Source organism: Heptranchias perlo, unplaced genomic scaffold (genome assembly GCF_035084215.1).
Source record: "Heptranchias perlo isolate sHepPer1 unplaced genomic scaffold, sHepPer1.hap1 HAP1_SCAFFOLD_561, whole genome shotgun sequence".
Classification (NCBI taxonomy): Eukaryota; Metazoa; Chordata; class Chondrichthyes; order Hexanchiformes; family Hexanchidae; genus Heptranchias; species Heptranchias perlo.
This window is the reverse complement of record NW_027139583.1, coordinates 12667-37599: the sequence shown is the minus strand read 5'-3', so window position 1 is coordinate 37599 and position 24933 is coordinate 12667. Positions and strand designations below refer to the sequence as shown.

General features: G+C 50.9%; 2 non-coding genes and 8 pseudogenes across 2 annotated transcripts; 4 read left to right on the top strand and 6 right to left on the bottom strand.

Annotated features, from left to right (window-relative positions):
• Positions 1-4833: 4833 nt before the first annotated feature.
• LOC137316155 (U2 spliceosomal RNA) lies at positions 4834-5006 on the bottom strand (annotated as a pseudogene).
• Positions 5007-7265: 2259 nt separating this feature from the next.
• On the top strand, positions 7266-7456 carry LOC137316123 (U2 spliceosomal RNA). The gene has a single exon (XR_010961479.1). It is a non-coding gene; the product is annotated as a U2 spliceosomal RNA (small nuclear RNA).
• An 817-nt stretch (positions 7457-8273) lies between these two features.
• LOC137316147 (U2 spliceosomal RNA) lies at positions 8274-8385 on the top strand (annotated as a pseudogene).
• A 1469-nt stretch (positions 8386-9854) lies between these two features.
• LOC137316154 (U2 spliceosomal RNA) lies at positions 9855-10027 on the bottom strand (annotated as a pseudogene).
• Positions 10028-12286: 2259 nt separating this feature from the next.
• Positions 12287-12477, top strand: LOC137316122 (U2 spliceosomal RNA). Its single transcript, XR_010961478.1, has one exon. It is a non-coding gene; the product is annotated as a U2 spliceosomal RNA (small nuclear RNA).
• Positions 12478-13294: 817 nt separating this feature from the next.
• Positions 13295-13406, top strand: LOC137316146 (U2 spliceosomal RNA; annotated as a pseudogene).
• A 5649-nt stretch (positions 13407-19055) lies between these two features.
• On the bottom strand, positions 19056-19131 carry LOC137316153 (U2 spliceosomal RNA; annotated as a pseudogene).
• Positions 19132-20459: 1328 nt separating this feature from the next.
• Positions 20460-20630, bottom strand: LOC137316145 (U2 spliceosomal RNA; annotated as a pseudogene).
• Positions 20631-22201: 1571 nt separating this feature from the next.
• Positions 22202-22372, bottom strand: LOC137316144 (U2 spliceosomal RNA; annotated as a pseudogene).
• Positions 22373-23943: 1571 nt separating this feature from the next.
• LOC137316143 (U2 spliceosomal RNA) lies at positions 23944-24114 on the bottom strand (annotated as a pseudogene).
• Positions 24115-24933: the final 819 nt, after the last annotated feature.

The following is a 24933-nucleotide window of genomic DNA, read 5'->3' as shown; positions in this document are numbered from 1 at the left end:
CGGGAATATCAGCCTTGGTTCCTGCTCCTGGTCACCATCCAGTGACCCAGGGATAGACAGTGGGAATATCAGGCAGGGTTCCTGCTCCTGATCACTATCCAGTGACCCAGGGATCGAGAGCGGGAATATCAGCCTTGATTGCTGCTTCTGATCACTATCCAGTGACCCAGGGATAGAGAGTGGGAATATCAGCCTTGGCTCCTGCTCCTGATCACTATCCAGTGACCCAGGGATAGAGAGCGGGAATATCAGCCTTGGTTGCTGCTTCTGATCACCATCCAGTGACCCAGGGATAGAGAGTGGGAATATCAGCCTTGGCTCCTGCTCCTGATCACTTTCCAGTGACCCAGGAATAGAGAGTGGGAATATCAGCCTTGGTTCCTGCTCCTGATCACTATCCAATGACCCAGGGATAGAGAGTGGGAATATCAGCCTTGGCTCCTGCTCCTGATCACTATCCAGTGACCCAGGGAAAGAGAGCGGGAATATCAGCCTTGGTTCCTGCTCCTGATCACGATCCAGTGACCCAGGGATTGAGAGTGGGAATATCAGCCTTGGTTCCTGCTCCTGATCACTATTCAGTGACCCAGGGATAGAGAGCAGGAATATCAGCCTTGGTTCCTGCTCCTGATCAATAATCAGTGACCCAGGCATAGAGAGTGGGAATATCAGCCTTGGTTCCTGCTCCTGATCACCATCCGGTGACCCAGGGAGAGAGAGTGGGAATATCAGGCAGGGTTCCTGCTCCTGATCACTATCCAGTGACCTTGGGATAGAGAGTGGGAATATCAGCCTTGGTTCCTGCTCCTGATCACTATCCAGTGACCCAGGGATAGAGAGCGGGAATATCAGCCTTGGTTCCTGCTCCTGATCACCATCCAGTGACCCAGGGATAGACAGTGGGAATATCAGGCAGGGTGCCTGCTCCTGATCACTATCCAGTGACCCAGGGATAGAGAGCGGGAATATCAGCCTTGGTTCCTGCTCCTGATCACTATCCAATGACCCAGGGATCGTGAGTGGGAATATCAGTCTTGGCTCCTGCTCCTGATCACTATCCAGTGACCCAGGGATAGAGAGCGGGAATATCAGCCTTGGTTCCTGCTCCTGATCACTATCCAGTGACCCAGGGATAGAGAGCGGGAATATCATCCTTGGTTCCTGCCCCTGATCACTATCCAGTGACCCAGGGATAGAGAGCGGGAATATCAGCCTTGGTTCCTGCTCCTGATCAATAATCAGTAACCCAGGGATAGAGAGCGGTAATATCAGCCTTGGTTCCTGCTCCTGATCACTATCCAGTGACCCAGGGATAGAGAGTGGGAATATCAGCCTTGGTTCCTGCTCCTGATCAATAATCAGTGACCCAGGAATAGAGAGCGGGAATATCAGGCAGGGTTCCTGCTCCTGATCACTATCCAGTGACCCAGGGATAGAGAGCTGGAATATCAGGCAGGGTTCCTGCTCCTGATCACTATCCAGTGACCCAGGGATAGAGAGTGGGAATATCAGCCTTGGTTCCTGCTCCTGATCACGATCCAGTGAGCTCTGCTGGAAATCGTCAGTGGATGTTGGACAATGACACGATCTTAATTATTCCTGTTAACTATTGGATACAGATTGAATTGAGCTGAGAGTATTCGGGCTGGTTCAAGTGAAGCACTCTTCAATTAGCTGCTCTCTGAGAGCTCTGCTATCGAGGGGCACTGGTGGTCGATGCCGCTCCTGCTCTTCCTCCTCCTCGTGCTCCTCTTCCTCCTCCCCCTGCACCTCTTGCTGCCCAGGTGGTCGTTAGGGTTTGTGCCTCATGATGGCCAAGTTATGGAACGTACAGCAGATGCCCACAAATATGGACACCCAGTCAAGGCTGCACTGAAAAACTTCTCCAGAACGTTCCAGGCAGCGGAAGCATTACTTGACCTCGCCAATTATCTACTCGATGACCTTTCGGGTGGTGGCATGGCCATTGTTGTATGCCAGCTTTGCAGCTGTTCCCTGGTTCTTCATCGGAGTCATGAGCCAAGTCTGAGGGGGACAACACTTGCGCCCAGTAGCCTGTAACCTGACAGCCTGGCTGGAATAAAGGTGGCACAGAGGACTGGTGCAAGATGAATGAGTCATGACTGCTGCCAGGAAACCGGGCACAGGCCTGAATGATGCGCTCGTTGCCTGTGGTCACAAACCAGCTGGACGTTGAGGGGGTGGAATCACTTTCGATTGATAAAGATGCCAGGCTGGTTAAGGGGAGCACATGAGGCAATGGAGGTGTAGTCTATGGCACCTTGGACCATGGGGAAGCCTGCAATGTGGGCGAAGCTCAGTGCTCTTTCATCCTGCTTTGCTCTGTCATGGGAAAGTTATGTGGGTGTTCCTCCTGGTGTAGAGCCTCGGTGATCTCCCTGATACACCGATGAACTGCAAATTGTGAGACGCCGCTGATGTCACCAGCTGCAGCCTGGAAGGAGCCCGTGGTTTTACAGTTAAAGGCCGCGGTGACCTTGACAGCCACAGGCAGTGTTGGCCATGCCCTGGTGCGAGGCTCGAGTTGTGGTTGCAGCAGGTGACAGAGCTCGGTGACAGCCTCCTTTGTGAAGCGAAGGCGCCTCAGATATTGCTCCTCACAGAAGTTGAGGTCGGAGAAGTGCTCCTTGAAGACCCACCGTGGGTATGGCCTCCTCTACAGTGCCCTTCACCTCCGTATCCAGTGAGCTGCTCCTGCTCTCTCCTGTCTTCCTTGCTGCTCCCCATCGCCCTCCAGCCCCAAGGACAGCCCTACCAGACCACCCATGACTGCAGTTTAACTATTGTGAAGGAAGCGAAAAACAGTCCAGCACCAGCAAAACAGCAGTCGGAGTTCGGTTTCAGAGTAAGAAAACAGGCCAAAAATGCCCAGAAGTTAACCAGCAGCCTGAAATGACAAACCAGAAACGAACCTGTATGCAGTGTATTAATGCTTTAAATAGCACTGCTGAAGGGTCCTTCCTGCCTGTTCGTGCCACAAATTGCTGAGTGAGTTTATTGTGCGGCGAGTCAGGTGTTGGGGCAGCCCAATCTCCGAAAGGTGTCCGACAACAAGCGGAGGACCCTTATCGAAATATTTTAATTAGTGAACCAGTGACGCTGGAGGGAAGTGACGAATGGCCCAGTTAGAATAAAATATGAAGTAAATTATAATAAATTGAGCAAGTGAATATATAACACAAAAATAATATTATTTAAATGGTGCATGTTAAAAAAGTGCATGAATTTAATAAAAGTTAATACCAGTTGCTGTTAAAGTGAATGAGGGGTCACAATTGTAGGGAAGGGAGAGTGAAAGGCTTTCACTTCCTTATCCATGAGTTTAATTATGATCACAGAACCTTCTGGGGGACCTGCAGGGAAAGGAGAGGGTGGATCCGGTCAGGCAGTTCCCCGACCAGACGGTCGATGCTATTTGGCAGGAAGTCTCGTCATGGGAACTGACCAACAGGCACCAGGATATACCCTGGATGGTGGTGAGAATGTCCCTCACAGTGCGGTCCTTCCAATACACACAGAACCTCAGCATCACCACGAGCTGCCCTCGGGGCTGCGGCGGGGACGAGACCATCATCCACCTCCTGATGGACTGCCACTTCACGCAGAAGGTGTGGAGAGAGATGCTTTGGTAGATGTCCCGATTCATCCCAAAGAGTTCGATAACACAGGACGCTGTGCTCTACGGGCTGTTCCCCGGGATACACAACCACAACCAGACAACCAGACAGATATCAACTGCTGCTGGAAGACCATCGAGTCGGTGAAGGAGGCCCTTTGGTCCGCCCGAAACCCTCTGGTCTTCCAGCTGAAGGAGCTGTCCACGACCGGGTGTTGCCGAGTGGCACACCCCAAGGTCCAGGAGTACATGCTGTGGGACGCACTGAAGTGAGGTGTGACCTATGCAAAGGCTCTATGGGGAAAGGCCGCCATGTAAAGTCATCCCACCTTGTAATGTACAGAATGTATTAGGAGATATGTACTGTGACTTCAATTGTAATAACAGGATCGTAGTGTGTACGATCTGCATTTAATTGCCTCTCCTTTAAAATCCTCATTCTCTACCGCCCACCCAAGTCCCACACCAAGTTTCTCACTGAGATATCTTCACTGATTTCCTCCCTCAGCCTCTGCACCGAGCGACTTCTCATCCTTGATGATTTCAACGTCCATCTCAACTCATCATGCTCTCTCTCCTCTGAGTTCACTGCCCTCATTTCCTCCCTTAATCTCTCCCCTCCCATTCTCACTGCCATTCAGGCAACATCCCGGGCCCTGTTGGTCAGTTCTGGCGACAAGACGTTCGGCCAAATGTCATCATTGGTGACCGTGCCTTCAGTTGCCTCGGCCCTAAGCTCTGGAATTCCCTCCCTAAACCTCTCTGCCTCTCTACCTCTCTCGCCTCCTTTAAAACACTCCTTAAAACCTACCACTTTGACCAAGCTTTTGGTCACCTGTCCATATACTTCCTTCTGTGCCTTGGTGTCAAATTTTGTTTGATAATCGCTCCTGTGAAGCACCTTGGGAAGTTTCACTCCATTAAAGGCCCTATATAAATGCAAGTTGTTATTGTTGTATTGGTTTGAACTGTATTGCTTGAAATTTCATTTCTCTTTTTACATTGAACTGTGTGTATCCGTAAATTTTATGAAATAAAATATAAATTGACATTGAAAAAATGCTTAATTATTGATCACGAGCAAAGAAGGAGCTGGAGAGAGAAGAGAGGGTGTGAGTGACTCCATAATTGTGAGCTACTCAAAGGCATCTCGGTCTAAGAATTCAATAGTCGATCTGTTACTTCGAGGTTTCCCCTGAAGGAGGGCGGGGGGAGAGTGAAACTTTCCTGCAGCCCCTGCAATGGTGGAGCAAGTCCTTATTCCATCTCTGTGTTGCAAAATTTAATATTTGGCCCCCAGATAGGGGACATCACATGGTAATTTGTTAAGAATGTTACACTTGATCTTAACCAAAAGCCAAGAAATTATAATTTGTAAACTCCCTCCTGCTCTGATCTGTCTGCCCCCCTTCTTAAGATTTTTTTGTGGCCCATTGTGAAGCCAGATTTAGTTCTCTGACCATTTATTTCTGCTCGGTTAATGGGCCTGATGTCTGCTTTTGTTTAATGGGCTGGAGTCGGGGGAGGGGTCATGGTGTTGGCCCATCTCTGTACCTGAAACCTGTCTGTGTCAGCAGGAGGGCTGGAGACAACAATACCCACTCACACCCAAACTGAGGAAAAGACAAGACACACAGTGCTGGGAGCGGATGAAACAGCAGCATTTTAGGTTCTACCTGGATTTTACGCAGGCAAGAGATGATTGAACGAGTTAAATGTTTCTCCTTTAGAAACCACGACTGATGGCAGAAAGAATACAGAGCGCTGATCTGTCACAGAGCACTCACAAGTAGAGGCCGGCTAAGCGTATTGCCAGGAGGAGTCTGGAAGCTACAGTAAGCACAAGAAACCAGGACGTAACACTGAAAGGGCAAAAAAAAGGAGACCAGCTGGGAGAGATAAAGGGGTCAGAGGGCAAAGGCTGTGACACACGCTCAGGTAAGCTCACTATTTTGTATTTCAAGTCAAAAGTTTTGTGACAGACTTTTTGACAGTATGGATAGTTTTCACTTTTCGAGCAGCTAGGATAAGCCTGTTCCCTTCCTCGAGCGTCACGTCACACCCCTGCATGGTGGTTTCCTTCTGCCCTCCCTCGCCATTTACCTTGGCAGCCGCACACGGACTGATTGTAGTTTGAAATGACGATAAAAAGAAAGGAGAGAGGAAATCAGCACAGGCTGGCAGTCACTGTGCTGTGCACGGATGGAGTTTTGTTCCCAAGTTTAGCTTGTGAACAACTGTGGGTTGGGGTTGAAAAATTCTAAAATTTTGAAGAAAATAATCTTTAAGAAGGAAGGGAAAAGATTCAAAAGAAATCTCATCTCGAGCAATTGCCCAAACAACAATGGTGTAAACACTTTAAGATAACTGCTTGACAAACTGCAGAGGAAGCTGCAGACATTCCCACCTCTATTCTTTTTGTGATTATAATCATTCACTGGCAGCGGTTGCTAAGGAGATGCTGGCTGAGCTGTGCTGTATTTTGGAGCGACTGGCCTCGGCTTTCCGATTGCACCCCGGGGGCAGTAACTCATTTGTACGACACTGATTTAAAGGGACTGCTTCTATTTTGGAACTCCACACTCCATCCAAAGCACTGTCTCAACCTCGCACAGCTGAACATAACTTAAAGGGCATGAAAGACCCCCCACATCCCCCGCCACCAGCGGTATTTAAAGGGATCATGCAGGAGTTACAGATTAGTTGCTGGATTATTTGTTTGGGCTGCTGGTGCATTTGAACGTGCCTCCTGTGTTGCTCTTGCACTGTCTCTGGGAACGGTGCGCCCAGATATTAAAAATGCTGAACAGATTTTTGGAGCCTGTATTATTACTCAGAATGCTGATATATTGCAACTGGGGTGTTTTTTGTTTTCTCCTGGTCTGGATGAGTGCCACTCCCTTTCTTCCTTTTCCCTCTTGCAGTTTTACCTTGGAGGGAAAGACGTCAGTCTCAGGTCACTTTTCAGGAAGCTGCAAGCCTGTGTATTGGGACGTGCCACTTTCCACAGACTTGGTCTCCTGATCTGCAGCATTTAACTCCAGTTGTTGTGTGAAAAATTACTGCAGTTTTAAACTGGCAGTTCCAGAATTAATTGTTTCCAAATCAGACATTTCCCGAAACAGAGAGAGCGAGAGACACAACGTTAACGGTTGGCAACGTTTAAACTGCCACAATTGAGAGGCGAAATAACTTCACGTTGCTGACTTTAAAAAAGCAAGCAGACAGTGTGTGTGTTTGGAGAGAGTGCACTGTGAATGGCCACATTGAAAGCTGTGAGATTAAACTGTGCTCCAAACTGAGTGTTAAGGTGAGTAAAAGGCACTGGTTTGGGTGGAGCATTGCGCTCAGGATGAGAGATTTTCTTGACGGTGCCAATTAATCTGCACCAGAAAATCATCCCCTGACTGGGTTCAAACCCAGGACGACAAATGAGTTTTAAATATTGCATCCTAACCACTAGACCACCAGGGGAGTTACCATCAATCCCCTGGAAACAGATACATGAGGCTGAACACATGGCTCCCTACAGTAGCAGCAGTGTCACCAGCAGAGGGCTTGAGTTGCCATTTCCACTTTGAGAGACTTTTCACAGACAGTGAAATGGGAAACATCCATTCAGGAAGTTATCGCTTCTCGGCCTTTTTGCTCAGATCCAGTGTAGTTTCTGTTCTTATCAGTTTAATATCTGATACGTCCCCTATCTGGGGACCGAATATTAAATTGATTTTTGGAACAGAGAGATGGAACGAGAGCTTGCTCCGTCCACTCCGCGCATCGACCTGGTATAGCAGTGCTTCCAGGATCGGTGCAGCTCCCTTCGGGGAGATTCGAAAAACAAAAAGCAGATTTTGTTTCTTTTTTGGACCATATGTTATTACTGTAGTCAATATTGTTATAAAAGAAGGAAAACTTTTTACAGCTGCTTGACCATGCTCTCCATTCCTTCGGAGGTTGATGCTCGCTCCGCGTTGTTCCTCGCCCGGCCGGTGTGCCATGTTGCCAACGCCACTGACGCCACTTTCACTCCTGCTCAGCAAGGTAAGCAGCCACCATTGTGTTTTTCTTCCCGTATCTGTCCATGGGGACTTGGCCTATATTTCAGGGTGAGGCCTCACCACGTTTCCCGCTCGACAGCTAAGCTGGAGGTTGCCCCCTGTTGGATTTCCGTGCGACTGCAGGCACGGGCGCCTCCATTGGAAAAGGATGGGTGGGTGGGTGGATGGGGGTTGGTGGTGTTGGGCACATGCACCCCGCCCTGCCCACCACGCCTGCTGCAGTCTATTGCCCATGCCACCCTGCCTGTCTCCTACGACTTATTGCCGGGAACCAGCCTTAGCAAACCCCAGACTTTACTTGGCAGCTGCAGGACCGATTCTGCGCTCCATTGAGATCCTGCGCGCCCGTTGATTAAGCACCCGAAAATGCAAAAGCTGTGATCGTGTTACCTCAGCCAAAGGGAAGGGGGGTGTTACGGAGATGGCTTTTCATCTTGGTTAGATGTCCTGGCAAAAAATGTTCTCTTGCTCAAAGTCTGCCGGCCACTCTTCACACCTAAGCTCAGTCACCCAACACCATTTTGAAGAAGTAGAGAGAGTCCGAGGAAGAATGGAGCAGGAGCGGGAGTTTACCGGTTATCGCTTCTCGGCCTTTTGGCTCAGATCAAGTGTAGTTTCTGTTCTTATCAGTTTAATATCTGATACGTCCCCTCTCTGGGGACCAAATATTAGGTGCAGGGAGGATGTTCCCGATGGCTGGGGAGTCCAGAACCAGGGGTCACAGTCTCAGGATACGGGGTATGCCATTTAGAACCGAGAGGAGGAGAAATTTCTTCACTCAGAGTGTGGTGAACCTGTGGAATTCTCTGCCACAGAAGGCAGTGGAGGCCAAGTCATTGGATGTATTCAAGAAGGAGATAGATATATTTCTTCATGCTAAAGGGATCAAGGGAGATGGGGAAAAAGCGGGAACAGGGTACTGAGTTAGACGATCAGCCATGATCATTTTGAATGGCCTACTCTTGCTCCTATTTTCTATGTTTCTCTGTTCTCTATGTCCCGGTTCATCCCAAACAGTCCGATAACACAGGACGCTGTGCTCTACGGGCTGTTCCCCGGGACGCACACAGAGGCAGATATCAACTGCTGCTGGAAGACCATCATGTCGGTGAAGAAGGCCCTTTGGTCCACCCGAGACCTGCTGGTCTTCCAGCTGAAGGAGCTGTCCAGGATTGAGTGTTGCCGAGTGGCACATTCCAAGATCCAGGAGTACGTGCTGCGGGACGCACTGAGGCGAGGTGCGACCTACGCAAAAGCTCTACGGGGAAAGGCACCGTGGAAGGCCACCCCACCTTGTATTGTACAGAATGTATTAGAAGATTTGGATTGTGACTTCAATTGTAATAACGGGGTCGTAGTGTGTACGATCTGCATTTAATTGCCTCTCCTTTAAAATCCTCATTCTCTACCGCCCACCCAAGTCCCACACAAAGTTTCTCACTGAGATATCTTCACTGATTTCCTCCCTCAGCCTCTGCACCGAGCGACTTCTCATCCTTGATGATTTCAACGTCCATCTCAACTCATCATGCTCTCTCTCCTCTGAGTTCACTGCCCTCATTTCCTCCCTTAATCTCTCCCCTCCCATTCTCACTGCCATTCAGGCAACATCCCGGGCCCTGTTGGTCAGTTCTGGCGACAAGACGTTCGGCCAAATGTCATCATTGGTGACCGTGCCTTCAGTTGCCTCGGCCCTAAGCTCTGGAATTCCCTCCCTAAACCTCTCTGCCTCTCTACCTCTCTCGCCTCCTTTAAAACACTCCTTAAAACCTACCACTTTGACCAAGCTTTTGGTCACCTGTCCATATACTTCCTTCTGTGCCTTGGTGTCAAATTTTGTTTGATAATCGCTCCTGTGAAGCACCTTGGGAAGTTTCACTCCATTAAAGGCCCTATATAAATGCAAGTTGTTATTGTTGTATTGGTTTGAACTGTATTGCTTGAAATTTCATTTCTCTTTTTACATTGAACTGTGTGTATCCGTAAATTTTATGAAATAAAATATAAATTGACATTGAAAAAATGCTTAATTATTGATCACGAGCAAAGAAGGAGCTGGAGAGAGAAGAGAGGGTGTGAGTGACTCCATAATTGTGAGCTACTCAAAGGCATCTCGGTCTAAGAATTCAATAGTCGATCTGTTACTTCGAGGTTTCCCCTGAAGGAGGGCGGGGGGAGAGTGAAACTTTCCTGCAGCCCCTGCAATGGTGGAGCAAGTCCTTATTCCATCTCTGTGTTGCAAAATTTAATATTTGGCCCCCAGATAGGGGACATCACATGGTAATTTGTTAAGAATGTTACACTTGATCTTAACCAAAAGCCAAGAAATTATAATTTGTAAACTCCCTCCTGCTCTGATCTGTCTGCCCCCCTTCTTAAGATTTTTTTGTGGCCCATTGTGAAGCCAGATTTAGTTCTCTGACCATTTATTTCTGCTCGGTTAATGGGCCTGATGTCTGCTTTTGTTTAATGGGCTGGAGTCGGGGGAGGGGTCATGGTGTTGGCCCATCTCTGTACCTGAAACCTGTCTGTGTCAGCAGGAGGGCTGGAGACAACAATACCCACTCACACCCAAACTGAGGAAAAGACAAGACACACAGTGCTGGGAGCGGATGAAACAGCAGCATTTTAGGTTCTACCTGGATTTTACGCAGGCAAGAGATGATTGAACGAGTTAAATGTTTCTCCTTTAGAAACCACGACTGATGGCAGAAAGAATACAGAGCGCTGATCTGTCACAGAGCACTCACAAGTAGAGGCCGGCTAAGCGTATTGCCAGGAGGAGTCTGGAAGCTACAGTAAGCACAAGAAACCAGGACGTAACACTGAAAGGGCAAAAAAAAGGAGACCAGCTGGGAGAGATAAAGGGGTCAGAGGGCAAAGGCTGTGACACACGCTCAGGTAAGCTCACTATTTTGTATTTCAAGTCAAAAGTTTTGTGACAGACTTTTTGACAGTATGGATAGTTTTCACTTTTCGAGCAGCTAGGATAAGCCTGTTCCCTTCCTCGAGCGTCACGTCACACCCCTGCATGGTGGTTTCCTTCTGCCCTCCCTCGCCATTTACCTTGGCAGCCGCACACGGACTGATTGTAGTTTGAAATGACGATAAAAAGAAAGGAGAGAGGAAATCAGCACAGGCTGGCAGTCACTGTGCTGTGCACGGATGGAGTTTTGTTCCCAAGTTTAGCTTGTGAACAACTGTGGGTTGGGGTTGAAAAATTCTAAAATTTTGAAGAAAATAATCTTTAAGAAGGAAGGGAAAAGATTCAAAAGAAATCTCATCTCGAGCAATTGCCCAAACAACAATGGTGTAAACACTTTAAGATAACTGCTTGACAAACTGCAGAGGAAGCTGCAGACATTCCCACCTCTATTCTTTTTGTGATTATAATCATTCACTGGCAGCGGTTGCTAAGGAGATGCTGGCTGAGCTGTGCTGTATTTTGGAGCGACTGGCCTCGGCTTTCCGATTGCACCCCGGGGGCAGTAACTCATTTGTACGACACTGATTTAAAGGGACTGCTTCTATTTTGGAACTCCACACTCCATCCAAAGCACTGTCTCAACCTCGCACAGCTGAACATAACTTAAAGGGCATGAAAGACCCCCCACATCCCCCGCCACCAGCGGTATTTAAAGGGATCATGCAGGAGTTACAGATTAGTTGCTGGATTATTTGTTTGGGCTGCTGGTGCATTTGAACGTGCCTCCTGTGTTGCTCTTGCACTGTCTCTGGGAACGGTGCGCCCAGATATTAAAAATGCTGAACAGATTTTTGGAGCCTGTATTATTACTCAGAATGCTGATATATTGCAACTGGGGTGTTTTTTGTTTTCTCCTGGTCTGGATGAGTGCCACTCCCTTTCTTCCTTTTCCCTCTTGCAGTTTTACCTTGGAGGGAAAGACGTCAGTCTCAGGTCACTTTTCAGGAAGCTGCAAGCCTGTGTATTGGGACGTGCCACTTTCCACAGACTTGGTCTCCTGATCTGCAGCATTTAACTCCAGTTGTTGTGTGAAAAATTACTGCAGTTTTAAACTGGCAGTTCCAGAATTAATTGTTTCCAAATCAGACATTTCCCGAAACAGAGAGAGCGAGAGACACAACGTTAACGGTTGGCAACGTTTAAACTGCCACAATTGAGAGGCGAAATAACTTCACGTTGCTGACTTTAAAAAAGCAAGCAGACAGTGTGTGTGTTTGGAGAGAGTGCACTGTGAATGGCCACATTGAAAGCTGTGAGATTAAACTGTGCTCCAAACTGAGTGTTAAGGTGAGTAAAAGGCACTGGTTTGGGTGGAGCATTGCGCTCAGGATGAGAGATTTTCTTGACGGTGCCAATTAATCTGCACCAGAAAATCATCCCCTGACTGGGTTCAAACCCAGGACGACAAATGAGTTTTAAATATTGCATCCTAACCACTAGACCACCAGGGGAGTTACCATCAATCCCCTGGAAACAGATACATGAGGCTGAACACATGGCTCCCTACAGTAGCAGCAGTGTCACCAGCAGAGGGCTTGAGTTGCCATTTCCACTTTGAGAGACTTTTCACAGACAGTGAAATGGGAAACATCCATTCAGGAAGTTATCGCTTCTCGGCCTTTTTGCTCAGATCCAGTGTAGTTTCTGTTCTTATCAGTTTAATATCTGATACGTCCCCTATCTGGGGACCGAATATTAAATTGATTTTTGGAACAGAGAGATGGAACGAGAGCTTGCTCCGTCCACTCCGCGCATCGACCTGGTATAGCAGTGCTTCCAGGATCGGTGCAGCTCCCTTCGGGGAGATTCGAAAAACAAAAAGCAGATTTTGTTTCTTTTTTGGACCATATGTTATTACTGTAGTCAATATTGTTATAAAAGAAGGAAAACTTTTTACAGCTGCTTGACCATGCTCTCCATTCCTTCGGAGGTTGATGCTCGCTCCGCGTTGTTCCTCGCCCGGCCGGTGTGCCATGTTGCCAACGCCACTGACGCCACTTTCACTCCTGCTCAGCAAGGTAAGCAGCCACCATTGTGTTTTTCTTCCCGTATCTGTCCATGGGGACTTGGCCTATATTTCAGGGTGAGGCCTCACCACGTTTCCCGCTCGACAGCTAAGCTGGAGGTTGCCCCCTGTTGGATTTCCGTGCGACTGCAGGCACGGGCGCCTCCATTGGAAAAGGATGGGTGGGTGGGTGGATGGGGGTTGGTGGTGTTGGGCACATGCACCCCGCCCTGCCCACCACGCCTGCTGCAGTCTATTGCCCATGCCACCCTGCCTGTCTCCTACGACTTATTGCCGGGAACCAGCCTTAGCAAACCCCAGACTTTACTTGGCAGCTGCAGGACCGATTCTGCGCTCCATTGAGATCCTGCGCGCCCGTTGATTAAGCACCCGAAAATGCAAAAGCTGTGATCGTGTTACCTCAGCCAAAGGGAAGGGGGGTGTTACGGAGATGGCTTTTCATCTTGGTTAGATGTCCTGGCAAAAAATGTTCTCTTGCTCAAAGTCTGCCGGCCACTCTTCACACCTAAGCTCAGTCACCCAACACCATTTTGAAGAAGTAGAGAGAGTCCGAGGAAGAATGGAGCAGGAGCGGGAGTTTACCGGTTATCGCTTCTCGGCCTTTTGGCTCAGATCAAGTGTAGTTTCTGTTCTTATCAGTTTAATATCTGATACGTCCCCTCTCTGGGGACCAAATATTAGGTGCAGGGAGGATGTTCCCGATGGCTGGGGAGTCCAGAACCAGGGGTCACAGTCTCAGGATACGGGGTATGCCATTTAGAACCGAGAGGAGGAGAAATTTCTTCACTCAGAGTGTGGTGAACCTGTGGAATTCTCTGCCACAGAAGGCAGTGGAGGCCAAGTCATTGGATGTATTCAAGAAGGAGATAGATATATTTCTTCATGCTAAAGGGATCAAGGGAGATGGGGAAAAAGCGGGAACAGGGTACTGAGTTAGACGATCAGCCATGATCATTTTGAATGGCCTACTCTTGCTCCTATTTTCTATGTTTCTCTGTTCTCTATGTCCCGGTTCATCCCAAACAGTCCGATAACACAGGACGCTGTGCTCTACGGGCTGTTCCCCGGGACGCACACAGAGGCAGATATCAACTGCTGCTGGAAGACCATCATGTCGGTGAAGAAGGCCCTTTGGTCCACCCGAGACCTGCTGGTCTTCCAGCTGAAGGAGCTGTCCAGGATTGAGTGTTGCCGAGTGTTGGCTTGGCTTGGCTTGGCTTGGCTTGGCTTGGCTTGGCTTGGCTTGGCTTGGCTTGGCTTGGCTTGGCTTGGCTTGGCTTGGCTTGGCTTGGCTTGGCTTGGCTTGGCTTGGCTTGGCTTGGCTTGGCTTGGCTTGGCTTGGCTTGGCTTGGCTTGGCTTGGCTTGGCTTGGCTTGGCTTGGCTTGGCTTGGCTTGGCTTGGCTTGGCTTGGCTTGGCTTGGCTTGGCTTGGCTTGGCTTGGCTTGGCTTGGCTTGGCTTGGCTTGGCTTGGCTTGGCTTGGCTTGGCTTGGCTTGGCTTGGCTTGGCTTGGCTTGGCTTGGCTTGGCTTGGCTTGGCTTGGCTTGGCTTGGCTTGGCTTGGCTTGGCTTGGCTTGGCTTGGCTTGGCTTGGCTTGGCTTGGCTTGGCTTGGCTTGGCTTGGCTTGGCTTGGCTTGGCTTGGCTTGGCTTGGCTTGGCTTGGCTTGGCTTGGCTTGGCTTGGCTTGGCTTGGCTTGGCTTGGCTTGGCTTGGCTTGGCTTGGCTTGGCTTGGCTTGGCTTGGCTTGGCTTGGCTTGGCTTGGCTTGGCTTGGCTTGGCTTGGCTTGGCTTGGCTTGGCTTGGCTTGGCTTGGCTTGGCTTGGCTTGGCTTGGCTTGGCTTGGCTTGGCTTGGCTTGGCTTGGCTTGGCTTGGCTTGGCTTGGCTTGGCTTGGCTTGGCTTGGCTTGGCTTGGCTTGGCTTGGCTTGGCTTGGCTTGGCTTGGCTTGGCTTGGCTTGGCTTGGCTTGGCTTGGCTTGGCTTGGCTTGGCTTGGCTTGGCTTGGCTTGGCTTGGCTTGGCTTGGCTTGGCTTGGCTTGGCTTGGCTTGGCTTGGCTTGGCTTGGCTTGGCTTGGCTTGGCTTGGCTTGGCTTGGCTTGGCTTGGCTTGGCTTGGCTTGGCTTGGCTTGGCTTGGCTTGGCTTGGCTTGGCTTGGCTTGGCTTGGCTTGGCTTGGCTTGGCTTGGCTTGGCTTGGCTTGGCTTGGCTTGGCTTGGCTTGGCTTGGCTTGGCTTGGCTTGGCTTGGCTTGGCTTGGCTTGGCTTGGCTTGGCTTGGCTTGGCTTGGCTTGGCTTGGCTTGGCTTGGCTTGGCTTGGCTTGGCTTGGCTTGGCTTGGCTTGGCTTGGCTTGGCTTGGCTTGGCTTGGCTTGGCTTGGCTTGGCTTGGCTTGGCTTGGCTTGGCTTGGCTTGGCTTGGCTTGGCTTGGCTTGGCTTGGCTTGGCTTGGCTTGGCTTGGCTTGGCTTGGCTTGGCTTGGCTTGGCTTGGCTTGGCTTGGCTTGGCTTGGCTTGGCTTGGCTTGGCTTGGCTTGGCTTGGCTTGGCTTGGCTTGGCTTGGCTTGGCTTGGCTTGGCTTGGCTTGGCTTGGCTTGGCTTGGCTTGGCTTGGCTTGGCTTGGCTTGGCTTGGCTTGGCTTGGCTTGGCTTGGCTTGGCTTGGCTTGGCTTGGCTTGGCTTGGCTTGGCTTGGCTTGGCTTGGCTTGGCTTGGCTTGGCTTGGCTTGGCTTGGCTTGGCTTGGCTTGGCTTGGCTTGGCTTGGCTTGGCTTGGCTTGGCTTGGCTTGGCTTGGCTTGGCTTGGCTTGGCTTGGCTTGGCTTGGCTTGGCTTGGCTTGGCTTGGCTTGGCTTGGCTTGGCTTGGCTTGGCTTGGCTTGGCTTGGCTTGGCTTGGCTTGGCTTGGCTTGGCTTGGCTTGGCTTGGCTTGGCTTGGCTTGGCTTGGCTTGGCTTGGCTTGGCTTGGCTTGGCTTGGCTTGGCTTGGCTTGGCTTGGCTTGGCTTGGCTTGGCTTGGCTTGGCTTGGCTTGGCTTGGCTTGGCTTGGCTTGGCTTGGCTTGGCTTGGCTTGGCTTGGCTTGGCTTGGCTTGGCTTGGCTTGGCTTGGCTTGGCTTGGCTTGGCTTGGCTTGGCTTGGCTTGGCTTGGCTTGGCTTGGCTTGGCTTGGCTTGGCTTGGCTTGGCTTGGCTTGGCTTGGCTTGGCTTGGCTTGGCTTGGCTTGGCTTGGCTTGGCTTGGCTTGGCTTGGCTTGGCTTGGCTTGGCTTGGCTTGGCTTGGCTTGGCTTGGCTTGGCTTGGCTTGGCTTGGCTTGGCTTGGCTTGGCTTGGCTTGGCTTGGCTTGGCTTGGCTTGGCTTGGCTTGGCTTGGCTTGGCTTGGCTTGGCTTGGCTTGGCTTGGCTTGGCTTGGCTTGGCTTGGCTTGGCTTGGCTTGGCTTGGCTTGGCTTGGCTTGGCTTGGCTTGGCTTGGCTTGGCTTGGCTTGGCTTGGCTTGGCTTGGCTTGGCTTGGCTTGGCTTGGCTTGGCTTGGCTTGGCTTGGCTTGGCTTGGCTTGGCTTGGCTTGGCTTGGCTTGGCTTGGCTTGGCTTGGCTTGGCTTGGCTTGGCTTGGCTTGGCTTGGCTTGGCTTGGCTTGGCTTGGCTTGGCTTGGCTTGGCTTGGCTTGGCTTGGCTTGGCTTGGCTTGGCTTGGCTTGGCTTGGCTTGGCTTGGCTTGGCTTGGCTTGGCTTGGCTTGGCTTGGCTTGGCTTGGCTTGGCTTGGCTTGGCTTGGCTTGGCTTGGCTTGGCTTGGCTTGGCTTGGCTTGGCTTGGCTTGGCTTGGCTTGGCTTGGCTTGGCTTGGCTTGGCTTGGCTTGGCTTGGCTTGGCTTGGCTTGGCTTGGCTTGGCTTGGCTTGGCTTGGCTTGGCTTGGCTTGGCTTGGCTTGGCTTGGCTTGGCTTGGCTTGGCTTGGCTTGGCTTGGCTTGGCTTGGCTTGGCTTGGCTTGGCTTGGCTTGGCTTGGCTTGGCTTGGCTTGGCTTGGCTTGGCTTGGCTTGGCTTGGCTTGGCTTGGCTTGGCTTGGCTTGGCTTGGCTTGGCTTGGCTTGGCTTGGCTTGGCTTGGCTTGGCTTGGCTTGGCTTGGCTTGGCTTGGCTTGGCTTGGCTTGGCTTGGCTTGGCTTGGCTTGGCTTGGCTTGGCTTGGCTTGGCTTGGCTTGGCTTGGCTTGGCTTGGCTTGGCTTGGCTTGGCTTGGCTTGGCTTGGCTTGGCTTGGCTTGGCTTGGCTTGGCTTGGCTTGGCTTGGCTTGGCTTGGCTTGGCTTGGCTTGGCTTGGCTTGGCTTGGCTTGGCTTGGCTTGGCTTGGCTTGGCTTGGCTTGGCTTGGCTTGGCTTGGCTTGGCTTGGCTTGGCTTGGCTTGGCTTGGCTTGGCTTGGCTTGGCTTGGCTTGGCTTGGCTTGGCTTGGCTTGGCTTGGCTTGGCTTGGCTTGGCTTGGCTTGGCTTGGCTTGGCTTGGCTTGGCTTGGCTTGGCTTGGCTTGGCTTGGCTTGGCTTGGCTTGGCTTGGCTTGGCTTGGCTTGGCTTGGCTTGGCTTGGCTTGGCTTGGCTTGGCTTGGCTTGGCTTGGCTTGGCTTGGCTTGGCTTGGCTTGGCTTGGCTTGGCTTGGCTTGGCTTGGCTTGGCTTGGCTTGGCTTGGCTTGGCTTGGCTTGGCTTGGCTTGGCTTGGCTTGGCTTGGCTTGGCTTGGCTTGGCTTGGCTTGGCTTGGCTTGGCTTGGCTTGGCTTGGCTTGGCTTGGCTTGGCTTGGCTTGGCTTGGCTTGGCTTGGCTTGGCTTGGCTTGGCTTGGCTTGGCTTGGCTTGGCTTGGCTTGGCTTGGCTTGGCTTGGCTTGGCTTGGCTTGGCTTGGCTTGGCTTGGCTTGGCTTGGCTTGGCTTGGCTTGGCTTGGCTTGGCTTGGCTTGGCTTGGCTTGGCTTGGCTTGGCTTGGCTTGGCTTGGCTTGGCTTGGCTTGGCTTGGCTTGGCTTGGCTTGGCTTGGCTTGGCTTGGCTTGGCTTGGCTTGGCTTGGCTTGGCTTGGCTTGGCTTGGCTTGGCTTGGCTTGGCTTGGCTTGGCTTGGCTTGGCTTGGCTTGGCTTGGCTTGGCTTGGCTTGGCTTGGCTTGGCTTGGCTTGGCTTGGCTTGGCTTGGCTTGGCTTGGCTTGGCTTGGCTTGGCTTGGCTTGGCTTGGCTTGGCTTGGCTTGGCTTGGCTTGGCTTGGCTTGGCTTGGCTTGGCTTGGCTTGGCTTGGCTTGGCTTGGCTTGGCTTGGCTTGGCTTGGCTTGGCTTGGCTTGGCTTGGCTTGGCTTGGCTTGGCTTGGCTTGGCTTGGCTTGGCTTGGCTTGGCTTGGCTTGGCTTGGCTTGGCTTGGCTTGGCTTGGCTTGGCTTGGCTTGGCTTGGCTTGGCTTGGCTTGGCTTGGCTTGGCTTGGCTTGGCTTGGCTTGGCTTGGCTTGGCTTGGCTTGGCTTGGCTTGGCTTGGCTTGGCTTGGCTTGGCTTGGCTTGGCTTGGCTTGGCTTGGCTTGGCTTGGCTTGGCTTGGCTTGGCTTGGCTTGGCTTGGCTTGGCTTGGCTTGGCTTGGCTTGGCTTGGCTTGGCTTGGCTTGGCTTGGCTTGGCTTGGCTTGGCTTGGCTTGGCTTGGCTTGGCTTGGCTTGGCTTGGCTTGGCTTGGCTTGGCTTGGCTTGGCTTGGCTTGGCTTGGCTTGGCTTGGCTTGGCTTGGCTTGGCTTGGCTTGGCTTGGCTTGGCTTGGCTTGGCTTGGCTTGGCTTGGCTTGGCTTGGCTTGGCTTGGCTTGGCTTGGCTTGGCTTGGCTTGGCTTGGCTTGGCTTGGCTTGGCTTGGCTTGGCTTGGCTTGGCTTGGCTTGGCTTGGCTTGGCTTGGCTTGGCTTGGCTTGGCTTGGCTTGGCTTGGCTTGGCTTGGCTTGGCTTGGCTTGGCTTGGCTTGGCTTGGCTTGGCTTGGCTTGGCTTGGCTTGGCTTGGCTTGGCTTGGCTTGGCTTGGCTTGGCTTGGCTTGGCTTGGCTTGGCTTGGCTTGGCTTGGCTTGGCTTGGCTTGGCTTGGCTTGGCTTGGCTTGGCTTGGCTTGGCTTGGCTTGGCTTGGCTTGGCTTGGCTTGGCTTGGCTTGGCTTGGCTTGGCTTGGCTTGGCTTGGCTTGGCTTGGCTTGGCTTGGCTTGGCTTGGCTTGGCTTGGCTTGGCTTGGCTTGGCTTGGCTTGGCTTGGCTTGGCTTGGCTTGGCTTGGCTTGGCTTGGCTTGGCTTGGCTTGGCTTGGCTTGGCTTGGCTTGGCTTGGCTTGGCTTGGCTTGGCTTGGCTTGGCTTGGCTTGGCTTGGCTTGGCTTGGCTTGGCTTGGCTTGGCTTGGCTTGGCTTGGCTTGGCTTGGCTGATAAGAACAGATACTACACTTGATCTTAGCCAAAAGGCCGAGAAGCGATACCGCGCTCGATGCGAATTGATCTTGGGTCCTGTTTGCCCTCCTTCTTTTTTCTCTGCCTGACTGTGTTTAAAGCAGTCTCGCAGCACTGCCGTTCTGGGCACATTTTTGCCACCGTTTCTAATTGCAACAGTGGATCAGTTGAAAGAAGTTGCCGTTTTCTCCTTTCTTGCTCGGACTGCGTGACAGATTGGTAACTTTGCCAGTAGGCCACCAATCAGATGGGAGAGGGTTGGGTCTCAACGGACCTACGTCACTCATTCTCCGTCACTAACGAACTGCCGTGGAAGGAAACCTCTTTAAGGTAAACTAGGGACGTGACGTGACGTGTCTCACAGTGAGTGAGTGAGTGAGTGAGTGAGTGAGTGAGTGAGATTGCAACAGACAATCGAGAAAGAGGTGAGGTGCTGACAATCAGCAGCTCGTGTTTAAACATTCCTTCCACAGCAGGCAAGACCAATCAAAAGAAAATACTGCAGATGCTGGCTGTGGCTCGGCTGCCTGCCTGGCTGGCTGGCTGGAGATGGGAAATAAAAAGACAAGACGTGTTAATGGCTGGGTTAACTGTCGCAAGCAACAAGGCGTTAATGTTTCAGGAGTGCCGATTGCAATTGAAAGCTGTCTCTCAAGCTGCTCCTCCCCCGAAAGAAACGAGGCGTTAATGTTTCGGAAGTGCCGATTGAAAGCTGTCTCTCAAGCTGCTCCCTCACTGGGCCCTGTCCGTTGTCATGTTAATGGCTGGGTTAACTGTCGCAAGCAACAAGGCGTTAATGTTTCAGGAGTGCCGATTGAAAGCTGTCTCTCAAGCTGCTCCCTCACTGGGCCCTGTCCGTTGTCATGTTAATGGCTGGGTTAACTGTCGCAAGCAACAAGGCGTTAATGTTTCAGGAGTGCCGATTGAAAGCTGTCTCTCAAGCTGCTCCCTGACTGGGCCCTGTCCGTTGTCATGTTAATGGCTGGGTTAACTGTCGCAAGCAACAAGGCGTTAATGTTTCAGGAGTGCCGATTGCAATTGAAAGCTGTCTCTCAAGCTGCTCCTCCCCCGAAAGAAACGAGGAGTTAATGTTTCGGAAACGCCTATTGCAATTGAAAGCTGTCTCTCAAGCTGGACGTCCAGTTATTTTGCAGTTTCAATTATATCGCTGGCTGCGTGCGTGCGTGCGTGCGTGCGTGCGAGCGGCACTCAGCCCAGGAGAAGAAAAAGATACCACTGAGCTGAGAAAGTCAGTGCAATATATATGCTTTATTCTCACTAATAATACATACACACACACACATGTACAGAGACGCTGGGAACGAGCTGTTTTTCTTTTTGAATATCTCCCCACAGGGAGGTGCACCGTTCCCAGAGACACTGCAATACTGGGTCGATGCGTGGAGTGGACGGAGCAAGCCCCTATTCCATCTCCCTGTTCCAAAAATCAATTTAATATATGGTCCCCAGATAGGGGACGTATCAGATATTAAACTGATAAGAACAGATTTTTTTTTTTTTTTTTTTTTTTTTTTTTTTTTTTTTTTTTTTTCTGACACTCTGGGGTGCCTTATTGCCTTACAGATTCATTCCAGATTCCTTGCAGTGACATTACATCAAGCCAAAGCTCTACAAGCCAAAGCTCTACACTCTGCCCGAGGGGATTTCTCCCTGACTGCATCCCCCCGGCATACAATGGCAGGAAGGCTCCAAATGGTTGCCTTCCCCCACTTGACCACTTGATCTTAGCCAAAAGGCCGAGAAGCGATACCGCGCTCGATGCGAATTGATCTTGGGTCCTGTTTGCCCTCCTTCTTTTTTCTCTGCCTGACTGTGTTTAAAGCAGTCTCGCAGCACTGCCGTTCTGGGCACATTTTTGCCACCGTTTCTAATTGCAACAGTGGATCAGTTGAAAGAAGTTGCCGTTTTCTCCTTTCTTGCTCGGACTGCGTGACAGATTGGTAACTTTGCCAGTAGGCCACCAATCAGATGGGAGAGGGTTGGGTCTCAACGGACCTACGTCACTCATTCTCCGTCACTAACGAACTGCCGTGGAAGGAAACCTCTTTAAGGTAAACTAGGGACGTGACGTGACGTGTCTCACAGTGAGTGAGTGAGTGAGTGAGTGAGTGAGTGAGTGAGATTGCAACAGACAATCGAGAAAGAGGTGAGGTGCTGACAATCAGCAGCTCGTGTTTAAACATTCCTTCCACAGCAGGCAAGACCAATCAAAAGAAAATACTGCAGATGCTGGCTGTGGCTCGGCTGCCTGCCTGGCTGGCTGGCTGGAGATGGGAAATAAAAAGACAAGACGTGTTAATGGCTGGGTTAACTGTCGCAAGCAACAAGGCGTTAATGTTTCAGGAGTGCCGATTGCAATTGAAAGCTGTCTCTCAAGCTGCTCCTCCCCCGAAAGAAACGAGGCGTTAATGTTTCGGAAGTGCCGATTGAAAGCTGTCTCTCAAGCTGCTCCCTCACTGGGCCCTGTCCGTTGTCATGTTAATGGCTGGGTTAACTGTCGCAAGCAACAAGGCGTTAATGTTTCAGGAGTGCCGATTGAAAGCTGTCTCTCAAGCTGCTCCCTCACTGGGCCCTGTCCGTTGTCATGTTAATGGCTGGGTTAACTGTCGCAAGCAACAAGGCGTTAATGTTTCAGGAGTGCCGATTGAAAGCTGTCTCTCAAGCTGCTCCCTGACTGGGCCCTGTCCGTTGTCATGTTAATGGCTGGGTTAACTGTCGCAAGCAACAAGGCGTTAATGTTTCAGGAGTGCCGATTGCAATTGAAAGCTGTCTCTCAAGCTGCTCCTCCCCCGAAAGAAACGAGGAGTTAATGTTTCGGAAACGCCTATTGCAATTGAAAGCTGTCTCTCAAGCTGGACGTCCAGTTATTTTGCAGTTTCAATTATATCGCTGGCTGCGTGCGTGCGTGCGTGCGTGCGTGCGAGCGGCACTCAGCCCAGGAGAAGAAAAAGATACCACTGAGCTGAGAAAGTCAGTGCAATATATATGCTTTATTCTCACTAATAATACATACACACACACACATGTACAGAGACGCTGGGAACGAGCTGTTTTTCTTTTTGAATATCTCCCCACAGGGAGGTGCACCGTTCCCAGAGACACTGCAATACTGGGTCGATGCGTGGAGTGGACGGAGCAAGCCCCTATTCCATCTCCCTGTTCCAAAAATCAATTTAATATATGGTCCCCAGATAGGGGACGTATCAGATATTAAACTGATAAGAACAGATTTTTTTTTTTTTTTTTTTTTTTTTTTTTTTTTTTTTTTTTTTTCTGACACTCTGGGGTGCCTTATTGCCTTACAGATTCATTCCAGATTCCTTGCAGTGACATTACATCAAGCCAAAGCTCTACAAGCCAAAGCTCTACACTCTGCCCGAGGGGATTTCTCCCTGACTGCATCCCCCCGGCATACAATGGCAGGAAGGCTCCAAATGGTTGCCTTCCCCCACTTGACCACTTGATCTTAGCCAAAAGGCCGAGAAGCGATACCGCGCTCGATGCGAATTGATCTTGGGTCCTGTTTGCCCTCCTTCTTTTTTCTCTGCCTGACTGTGTTTAAAGCAGTCTCGCAGCACTGCCGTTCTGGGCACATTTTTGCCACCGTTTCTAATTGCAACAGTGGATCAGTTGAAAGAAGTTGCCGTTTTCTCCTTTCTTGCTCGGACTGCGTGACAGATTGGTAACTTTGCCAGTAGGCCACCAATCAGATGGGAGAGGGTTGGGTCTCAACGGACCTACGTCACTCATTCTCCGTCACTAACGAACTGCCGTGGAAGGAAACCTCTTTAAGGTAAACTAGGGACGTGACGTGACGTGTCTCACAGTGAGTGAGTGAGTGAGTGAGTGAGTGAGTGAGTGAGATTGCAACAGACAATCGAGAAAGAGGTGAGGTGCTGACAATCAGCAGCTCGTGTTTAAACATTCCTTCCACAGCAGGCAAGACCAATCAAAAGAAAATACTGCAGATGCTGGCTGTGGCTCGGCTGCCTGCCTGGCTGGCTGGCTGGAGATGGGAAATAAAAAGACAAGACGTGTTAATGGCTGGGTTAACTGTCGCAAGCAACAAGGCGTTAATGTTTCAGGAGTGCCGATTGCAATTGAAAGCTGTCTCTCAAGCTGCTCCTCCCCCGAAAGAAACGAGGCGTTAATGTTTCGGAAGTGCCGATTGAAAGCTGTCTCTCAAGCTGCTCCCTCACTGGGCCCTGTCCGTTGTCATGTTAATGGCTGGGTTAACTGTCGCAAGCAACAAGGCGTTAATGTTTCAGGAGTGCCGATTGAAAGCTGTCTCTCAAGCTGCTCCCTCACTGGGCCCTGTCCGTTGTCATGTTAATGGCTGGGTTAACTGTCGCAAGCAACAAGGCGTTAATGTTTCAGGAGTGCCGATTGAAAGCTGTCTCTCAAGCTGCTCCCTGACTGGGCCCTGTCCGTTGTCATGTTAATGGCTGGGTTAACTGTCGCAAGCAACAAGGCGTTAATGTTTCAGGAGTGCCGATTGCAATTGAAAGCTGTCTCTCAAGCTGCTCCTCCCCCGAAAGAAACGAGGAGTTAATGTTTCGGAAACGCCTATTGCAATTGAAAGCTGTCTCTCAAGCTGGACGTCCAGTTATTTTGCAGTTTCAATTATATCGCTGGCTGCGTGCGTGCGTGCGTGCGTGCGTGCGAGCGGCACTCAGCCCAGGAGAAGAAAAAGATACCACTGAGCTGAGAAAGTCAGTGCAATATATATGCTTTATTCTCACTAATAATACATACACACACACACATGTACAGAGACGCTGGGAACGAGCTGTTTTTCTTTTTGAATATCTCCCCACAGGGAGGTGCACCGTTCCCAGAGACACTGCAATACTGGGTCGATGCGTGGAGTGGACGGAGCAAGCCCCTATTCCATCTCCCTGTTCCAAAAATCAATTTAATATATGGTCCCCAGATAGGGGACGTATCAGATATTAAACTGATAAGAACAGATTTTTTTTTTTTTTTTTTTTTTTTTTTTTTTTTTTTTTTTTTTTCTGACACTCTGGGGTGCCTTATTGCCTTACAGATTCATTCCAGATTCCTTGCAGTGACATTACATCAAGCCAAAGCTCTACAAGCCAAAGCTCTACACTCTGCCCGAGGGGATTTCTCCCTGACTGCATCCCCCCGGCATACAATGGCAGGAAGGCTCCAAATGGTTGCCTTCCCCCACTTGACCACTTGATCTTAGCCAAAAGGCCGAGAAGCGATACCGCGCTCGATGCGAATTGATCTTGGGTCCTGTTTGCCCTCCTTCTTTTTTCTCTGCCTGACTGTGTTTAAAGCAGTCTCGCAGCACTGCCGTTCTGGGCACATTTTTGCCACCGTTTCTAATTGCAACAGTGGATCAGTTGAAAGAAGTTGCCGTTTTCTCCTTTCTTGCTCGGACTGCGTGACAGATTGGTAACTTTGCCAGTAGGCCACCAATCAGATGGGAGAGGGTTGGGTCTCAACGGACCTACGTCACTCATTCTCCGTCACTAACGAACTGCCGTGGAAGGAAACCTCTTTAAGGTAAACTAGGGACGTGACGTGACGTGTCTCACAGTGAGTGAGTGAGTGAGTGAGTGAGATTGCAACAGACAATCGAGAAAGAGGTGAGGTGCTGACAATCAGCAGCTCGTGTTTAAACATTCCTTCCACAGCAGGCAAGACCAATCAAAAGAAAATACTGCAGATGCTGGCTGTGGCTCGGCTGCCTGCCTGGCTGGCTGGCTGGAGATGGGAAATAAAAAGACAAGACGTGTTAATGGCTGGGTTAACTGTCGCAAGCAACAAGGCGTTAAT